Here is a 9,039-nt window from a genome sequence, read left to right as displayed (position 1 = left end):
AAGATCCCGATGTGGAAACTCCACTATGTGGAAAGAAACTGAGTTAGGCTTTGTGCAAAGAGAAAAGCTTTGTGGGTGTTTTGTGCAAAAGTCAGAGAGAGGTGTCTCACTTTTAAAACTTAAAAAAAAAAAGTTTCTTGAGAAATAGCCAAGTGCTACAATCCCTGTAGGATTTTTGTTTATTAAAAGCTGCACCTGCGCGGCGGTTGGTTGAGCACAAACTTTTTAGTCACTTGGGGAATATGTGCTGCACAGTGAAATTCAACACCAGGCACCAGTGAGAGAATATGCAATACTGAAGGGTCCTGAGACAAACAAGTAGCAGCATTTATAAGTCTGTGGGCTTTTATTAAATCTTATCAACTGGGTTTAATGCTATTTCCAAACCAAACTTAAAAGATACTTTGTAAAGTTCTCAGTCACTCACAAGTTATAGCTGATGTGTTCAGACTAAACAGAATGGAAACTGTTGCTGCATCAGTACAACTCAGCCTAGGGTGAAGTGGAGGGCCAGGCTTATGGTGGCACAGCATCTCACCCGGTGGTACAGGGGTTAAAAGGAAATTCGTTCTGAAATTATGTTTTACTTCTGCCTTGGGTTAGGGTCAAGCTACTTAGATTAGGGTGAATGTGTGCAGCTCGCACGTGTGATGGTGGTGATGTGGATGTCTGAGGGTGGAGGGAGAGGAGGGAGTCCTTCAGAGACCGAATGAGTGAGCAAAACACCAGAAACAAGTGATTACCTTCCTCTAGGCCCTGTTGTAAAATGTCACCCTTCTGAGAAATAGGTTCGTGCTGGCTGACCTGTAAACTCTGACATCATATGCTATTCTGGTGTTTGGACAATGTTTATTTTTTTTCTTAAAAATCAAAGTTATGTACTGCTTACTCTATTTACCTTCACAGTTTCTAAACTGCTGTGTATTTTTTTTTTAAAAAAGGTCCAACCCTGCTCCTAAACTATGTATAGTATGTTCACTAAAAAAGTAAAAGTGTTACCAGACAAAACGTCAGCAATTTTACATTTTCATAATCTAATTTAAATGCTTAAGAATCAAAAAATGAGCACTAGATATCTCTTTTTGTAAAGAGTCATAAAACTTTAAGAAACAAAAGCCTGTTCATAAACATCCAAATCAATTCTAAGTTTAAAAAAAAAAGAGACAGTAGAAATATGGCTCCTGGGACATTGTGGGTTCTACAATGAGAATTTTTTTTCTTTATTTCTTTATTTTGTTTTGTTTTCAAAGAAAAACTAAACTTCCCTAATGTACAGTTTCTGTCCCTAAAGTCTGCTCAACTCTTAAGGTCAAAGATGGGGTTAAACAAAATGCAAAAGTTTGTGGGGTAACATTGTTGCCTGAAAGTTTGTGAACCTTTTAAAAGTACAAGAAGTAGACAGAAAAAAATCAATTAAAGGCATTAGACAAAGTTATTATATCTTATATTGTTATCATACCACTGTATGCACATAATCCCAATTGGTATTATTGGTTATGAAGGTTAGCCCTTGCTTTTCAGATCTGCACCCACATTGTAATAAATCCCTCTCTGTGTTTGCAGTCTTGCCACCACTGAGGTGCAAAATTAGGTATAATATGTCTCCCTGTCATCCTGAGCCATTATATCTCATTTAATCTCATGTGTAAAAAGTAAGAGCCTAACAGTCAAAAACACTTCACTTCACATTTGTAGTTTAAACATTTAGTCAACAATGATTTAATGATGATGAAAGCCCTGAAATTTGGAAGAAAAACAAAGAGACTTCTGTGGAAAAATGTAAATGGTTTGTGAAGTGATCCAGTATTTTTTTCTGATTGTCAAGACTTAGGAGAACAATTTTCAACGGCCAAATTAGGGTTTGAGGTAAACAACTGAAGCTACACCAAAACCAAAGACCGCGTTGAAAGACACATAAGGGAGGGTTTCTTATGGATACATTGTAGTAAACTAAAACTTTTTATATTTAAATAAATAAACTCACATGTGTGTAGAAAAGTTAAACCAGGCATAGTTCAAACATGATGAGTGTTTACATGGGACAATGGGAAGAAAAGAATTGACCAAAGTAGCAGGTTCCATCCCAAATCATGTATATTCTGGTAAGATAATGTCATTAAAAAATGCTGCATGTGCAAGCAGATTTAGACTCTTTTGTGGTATTAGTTACCAAAGCCTTAGCAAAAGATCCTTTAAGACCTTTAGGTGACAGAATTGCCCTCCACCTCGCTGACTTGTTTCTACGGCACATAACCCCAAATGCAACTGCATGTTCAGCTAGCCTATAACAGCACTGCTGGTGTAGTGGTATCATGCAGGATTCCCATTCTTGTGACCTGGGTTCAATTCCCAGGCAGTGCAGGAACGTTTATGTGTCCTCTACTTTGGACAAACAACATAAAGTAAACTATGATTTCTAAGACTGAATGCATGCAATGTCATGCAAAATGCATCACATCCTCAGAAAATCTCATGTTATTGTCTAAGTACCATCCATGTCTGATAGAGAGACCAGGTTTCTTTCGATTCACATTTTCACTCTCCTCCTCTTGCATTAGTGCTGATGTAGAGCTTTTGTCTGACTGGCTGCTCCAGCTGTTCAGGAGAATACTGCAGATTTATAAAAGGAAATAGACCAGTAACACTCTTCTTTGGCACTAGTTGCCAAGGCCTTAGGAAAAGATCATTTAGGACCTTCATGTGACAGAATTGCCCTCCACCTCGCTGACTTGTTTCTACAGCACATAACCCGAAAGGCAAGATATGTGGCTAACCCAGGACCGCACTGTTAGTGTAGTGATATCATACAAGCATTCCGTTCTTGTGACCTGTGTTCAATTTCCAGGCAGTGCAAAGACTGTTATGCCACCTCTAATTTACACTAACATCCTGACGTAAACTATGATTTCTAAGACTAAATCATGCCAAGTGCGTCACATCCTCAGAAAGTCTCGTGTCGATGTCCAAGTACAGTACATGTCTAATAGAGAGACCAGGTTACTTTGCTTCACGTTTTCGCTCTCCTCCTCCTGCATCGGTGCTGATGTAGAGTTTTTGTCTGACTGGCTGCTTCAATTGTTCAGGAGAATACTGCAGTGGCTACTTGAGCCGTAATAGCAAATATAAGTGGATGTGGGTATATGATGATGTTACCAGCCGTGTGCAGTGACCATTGTATGCTGAGACCTTTAGCTGACTGGTGCACTGTTAGTGTAGTGGTATCATATAAGATTCTCAGGCAGTGTGCTATATCTCACCTCTAGCCCTTCTCTGCAGCTCGTGTCTTTAATAATTCTATCCTAACTGATCATCTGGCGAGATAATGTCACAGAAATAAAAAGTGCAAGTCGATTTATAAAAGGAAAAAGACAAGTAAGACTCTGCTGTGCCACTAGTTACCAAGGCCTGAGCAAAAGATCCTGTAAGACCTTTAGGTAACAGAAAAATGCAACTACATATGTGTCTAGCTTACAACAGCACTGCTAGTGTAGTGGTATCATGCAAGACTCCCATTCTTGTGACCTGGGTTCAATTCCCAGGCAGTGCAGATAAATCTTATGTGTCCTCTACTTTAGACTCACATCATAAAGTAAACTATGAGTTCTAAGACTGCTCGGTGGGCCATGCCAAATGCATCACATAGCAACAGGACGTTTGGGTTGCTAAATTAGCTGTCTTTAAAGTTAAAGAAAGTTCACCATTGATCAGTCTTCAACTTTAAAGAGACCATCTTACACTGCTTTGACGGTAGCCATTCTGCAACTCTCTGTGAATGGTACTCGTGGCCATTGATCAATGGTCATGACACTTTGCATATTAATGATCATGAAACTGACCTCACGACTCATTATTAGTCAGTGTTGCCATTTTAACTCATTATGCAAGCGTACTATTTATAACCTGGGATACATGCAGGCAGCTGAGACTGAATGAGACACTTGGATGAGTGTTGAAACGTTTGTCCCACTGAAAATGCAACATCCAGATGATCAGAATCAACCTTCTGGGATTCTGGGAGTTCTTATAGTTTAAAAAAAACAAAAAACTAAAGGAGTATCTTGGATAAGAGGTGAAACGTCTTAAAACAACTCAAAGAAGTCCAGTTTCCTTCTTTCAAGCTTAAGACTGTTAGTGAATGTATCCAAAAATCCCATTATTGTGACCTGGGTTTTATTCCCAAAACTTTAGAAATCAATAGACCGTTGTCTACTACTACTGCATATACTTGTGCGTCAGTCTGCACTGCTAGTGTAATGATATCATACAAGACTCCCATTCCTGTGAGTCCAGCATACACAGCTGCTATGCATCTGTAAAGTCAAAGGTTATTAATGTGGCTGAGACACTATTCTCTAGACTTTATGCCTCACATCCTCACAAAGGTGGTACAAGGCAACACGGCCTTGGCAGCAGATGTTTTAAGACCTTTAGGTTGCAAAATGGCCTCCATCAGTCAGACTTTTTTTTCCAGCACATACTACAATCACTTGGCCAGACTGAGAACTGAGAACTTGGAGGCTACAATCACCTGGGAAATGTTGGTCTCCTCTAAAAGGTGTAGTCCCTTTCTAAAAGAAGGCTAGAAATGCATTTGCTTGGGGTGCGCTGCAGAAGCATTTAGCTGGGTGCCACATGTCAAAGTAACATTCACATGAATGTTTGGAGCCAAGGTTTCCAAGCAAAACATTGCAGAGAGCTTTATGCTGCATAATACTGCAACATACTGTCTTTACCAGACTATCTTGTTACCTGGTCCATGGTCCAATATAGACACAAAAGTCCCATTCGTATGACCTGTGCTCAATTCCAAGGCAGGCAGTAAGTGATGCCTTTAGTTCCTGATTTCCTCATGTGGTGTTTAAGAGTCCACCACTATCCTTCAAACAGATCAGCTGCTCTGTATGTGTATAATAAAAAAGTGATTCATGGGAGTGAGCCACTGATCCATAGACCATATCTGATGCATGCCAAATGCCCAACGTCCTCAGAAAGTCACTGTTCAGGGTCTAAGTACAAGTCTCTTTTAGATTTCTTTGGTTCTGGATTTGATGACGTCTCCTATAGCACCCCTTATTTAGATAGTCCAAGCACATGCCATCCAAGACGTTACTATATATGTTGACTTTAGTGGTGTTTGAGCTCCCTTTTAGTAGTGGTTACCACTTTCACGAAATTATATGCACCTGCTGTGGACCTGGAAAAATAAAATGTCATGTATGCTAAATGGTTAATGATTCATCACAACAACCAGTCATGCAGCACTGCTGGTGTAGTGGTATCATACAAGATTCCCATTCTTGTGACCTGGGTTCAATTCCCAGGCAGTGCAGAAAGTGGTTTGCTTATTTCATGTGACTTCATTCTGGGTTCTGCAGGAGATCTTACATGATATGTCTTTTAGTGAGATGCTGAACTCTAAAAGTGTCCCAGATGAATCACTGGAACCCGCTTTATGTGCATAAAAAGCATTACACAGACTTGGAGTTGATGTCAAACAACCCTGACCTGTCAAAGAATGAACTCCACGAGTCATCTGAAAGTGTTTTGTGTAGGTTCTTTAGGTCTTATTGGTTGCATTGTGTGTCTTCATTGTTTTTCTAGTGTACTGATGCTTTGGCGCCAACACCCTGAAATTGTCTTAACTCTGGATTGTGGCAGGGAGCATTAGTCTGTTGAAAAAAGAACATACTGCTGCCATGACGGGATGTAAACTGTCTGCAGCAGTGTTTAGGTTGGTGATATGCGCCAAAATAACATTCACATAAGTGCCAGAGTCTACGGTTTCCCAGCAAAACACTGTGGACAGCACTGTACCGCCTTCTTCCTCCCACAGTGCCATCTCTCACTGTCCAACTTCAAGAACTTGTTGTTCACTCTTCACTCGCTGTCTCATACATCCCATCCTTGACAGTTGCTATTGTTACATCTCTGTTGCTCACTTCACCTTTCAGTGGTTTCTGTGTTGTAGTTCACTGGTGTAGAATTGGATGAAGTAATTAGAATAAAAATCGGACAGTGTTATCAGAGTTGAAATAATTTGGTAACGTATAACAAGCTGCTGTAAAAATAGCAAAACCTCACTGACACAACTAAGCAGTTCAATTGAGCTGAAAAGCAACGCGTGATTTTTCCATTCCCAGAAAAGGTTACTGTCCTCTGTGACGAACCGATGATTAAACTGCGGTGAACACATAATTTCACAGTTAAAGTCTTGTTTTCTGGACTCAATATGCGATCACCAATGAAAAAGGTTATGAATCATCCATTTCTGCCCTCTCGTAATTGTTTCTGTAACCTCTTATTTCTGCACTTCTGCAGATTCCATCCCCTTTTCCTGTTTTTCTTTAAAGAACACCCAGTTAAACAGCTCTATGCCAAACCAACACAACCAATATTACCAGACCAACATCTGCCGTCTCACAGCCCAGCCTTTGGTTTTGATTAAAGTCACACATATTTGCACAATGTGTTTTGGCATGAGCACAGAGGGCCCCCAGTTTCAACCCTGTTGTCTCTTCTTTAGGCTGCAGCTTCAGTCACTCTCTAAGCTCCGGGTTGTCCTTTGGAGGTAAGGCACGACCTACCATGAATTTAAACCGCTCCCTGCTCTTTCTTCTCAGCTTAAACTGCAGTGGCTCCTCACTCTGAGAGGTGACTATAGACGTTTTTGCAAACTAAGAAAAAAGGTTGTCACCATCACAGCGCTAACGCTAGCACTAACAGAAAAATCCTTCAAAGATCTGGCATCTTGAGTTTGAAAACCTTAAGGCCCTACTGGTTTAAGTGCGTCTCAGGCTAGACTTGGGAATACTAAAGCTTTTTTAATATTATGTTTTTCAGTAATGGCAGTGGTTGCCTCAGGCAAACCTTTTAAAGGGTGTGGCAGTGTTATGCCCAATGCATTATTTACTTTGCGACTTGGTATCTCATATGTGACCTGGAACACTTTCAGCAGCTGACAGTCGATTACTGGCACCTACTGGAAGTCATTTAAAAAAAAAACCTATAACCCACCCACCCACACACTTGCTCGGTCACTTACTTTTCCTTCATTTCACTTTCTAGACTGTTTTCCAAGTTGCACTTTGTGACTCCACTGCAGTTGCAACATTTCCAGATCCTTACATCTCCCCAAGCATACAATCTGATGGCAAACAGATGTTGATTCAGCAGCTGTTTAAATACAGCGACACAATTAAAGCTACGATAATGTGTGAAGGCTGAGTTGTTACCTACTCTGTGTTGTGGCAGGAAAGAAACATCTTCCTTGCGAGAGAGTTCACAAGGGAGCTTAAAACCTCCCTGATATTCTGGTTTTGAAGGCGTGTGGGAAAAGATTTCATTTGGCTTTCATGTTTTTTAAGCCTGCTCATCAGTCAACCATAAAAAATATTTGTTTAATATTCTGCTCATCTCACAGTGCTCAAATTTAAAAACCAGAGCAGTGGGAAACAACAATAGAAAATACAGGAAACATGACTAGTGATGGAATTGCTTACATAAATATGTGTGTGTGTGTGTGTGTGTGTGTGTGTGTAAAACTAGCCATAGTGCATGTTTATCACAGCTGTCAGATTAACACAAAAAAATTAAAAGCATTAGAAAATCTCAAATGGGCTTGTTCCTAATACAAATTAAAATTTCATGCATGATGCACCACCTTTGTCCTGCAATTAAATCATTTATTATTATTTAAAAAAAACAGTTGTCCAAGTTATTCAAACTTCAGGTTAAAAGAAACGTGCGCCACACATAGAACAAAACAGTGTTTCAACAGTAAAAAGTTGAATAAAGTTTTACCAGGATCAAAGAACAGTTTTCCCAGAGGTTTGCAGGATGCAGGCCAGAAAGGGAACAATCCAGTCAGTCTGAACTACACCCCCCAAATCTATCCCTCAGTCAGCATCTACCCAGGATGAAAGGCTTGCCTCGTGTCTCTAATCTAAGCTTCCTCATCTCTTTCTCTTTCTGTGACGCTGAAATCAATCTCAGTACGTCACACTGAAGGATTTACCAGTGTCTAAAATTCATCTGGAGGACAAAAGCAGGAGGAGAGAAGAGAGAGAAGGATTGAGGAGTTTTTTAGCTTCAGTTAAAGGGGAATATACAAATCACTGTGGGAGAAGCACTCTTAGTATTCACATGTTGTTTCAGGTGTTTAAGGTGATCAAACCTTCTACCCTTCACCCTTTTGTGTGTGTGTGTGATTAAAAAAGAGAACCTTGTTACCTCTGAGATCATAAAATACAGCAGTAATAACTCTTTATGATCCAGCTGTGCCAAATGTCATATTTAACTGACACCACTTTAAAGTGGCAGCTCTCTGGAATTTCGAGATTGTCCTCCTTGAATAAAATGATAACTTGTTGTGCATCTCTAACGGTAGGAACTAAGAGGCAAGGCAAAGAGGTGAGGATAAGAATCGAGGATGTACAAAGTGATAAATGAGAAATGGGCCTTAGGATGGCACGGCAGGATAAAAACATTAATGCTATCCCCCCTCAGCTGCTCTGTAAGATTAGCTCGCTGCTCTGCAGACCTCTGATAAGTTTTACTGCTGGTCATTTTGTATGATATGCTTCATTAAGAAGAATCAAAAACATGTCAGTGATATTGTGTCTGTGAAGGTTCTCAGTCATCCAGGTCATCGTAGTCAAAGGAGCTTGCAAAGAAAAGCGTCTGGACTTCTTTGAGTTGCTTGAAGACGTTTCACCTCTCATCCGAGAAGCTTCTTGAGTTCTAAGGTCAAATGGCGGAGAGTCCCAGATTTATACCCAGTGGGAGTGTCCCCCCAAAGAAGGACAAAAGGTCAGTGATATTGGTTTCTCATCTGATTTTAATGTTATTGCAGACAATGAAGGTAAAGTCGTTAACCTGTTAGATCATGTATAATATGTTTCCCTGTCTGCTCGTCTCTCTGTCTACGAGTCTATGTCTGAGTGATTCTCATGTCCCAGTTGTAGTGACTTCCTCCTTTGTTTTGACAACTGATCTTCCTTGTTTCCTTGTTGTTTTGCTTTCTTTGTCTCTCCATCTCTG

General features: G+C 40.1%; 3 non-coding genes across 3 annotated transcripts; all 3 read left to right on the top strand.

Annotated features, from left to right (window-relative positions):
* Nucleotides 1-2,290: 2,290 nt before the first annotated feature.
* Nucleotides 2,291-2,361, top strand: trnag-ccc. Its single transcript has one exon. It is a non-coding gene; the product is annotated as a tRNA-Gly (tRNA).
* A 1,115-nt stretch (nt 2,362-3,476) lies between these two features.
* On the top strand, nt 3,477-3,547 carry trnag-ccc. Its single transcript has one exon. It is a non-coding gene; the product is annotated as a tRNA-Gly (tRNA).
* Nucleotides 3,548-5,258: 1,711 nt separating this feature from the next.
* trnag-ccc lies at nt 5,259-5,329 on the top strand. The gene has a single exon. It is a non-coding gene; the product is annotated as a tRNA-Gly (tRNA).
* The last annotated feature ends 3,710 nt before the right edge of the window (nt 5,330-9,039 follow it).

Source organism: Simochromis diagramma, unplaced genomic scaffold (assembly GCF_900408965.1).
Source record: "Simochromis diagramma unplaced genomic scaffold, fSimDia1.1 OVJJ01000753.1, whole genome shotgun sequence".
NCBI lineage: Eukaryota > Metazoa > Chordata > Actinopteri > Cichliformes > Cichlidae > Simochromis > Simochromis diagramma.
The sequence above is the reverse complement of the archived record's forward strand: the minus strand, read 5'-3'. Positions and strand labels throughout refer to the sequence as shown.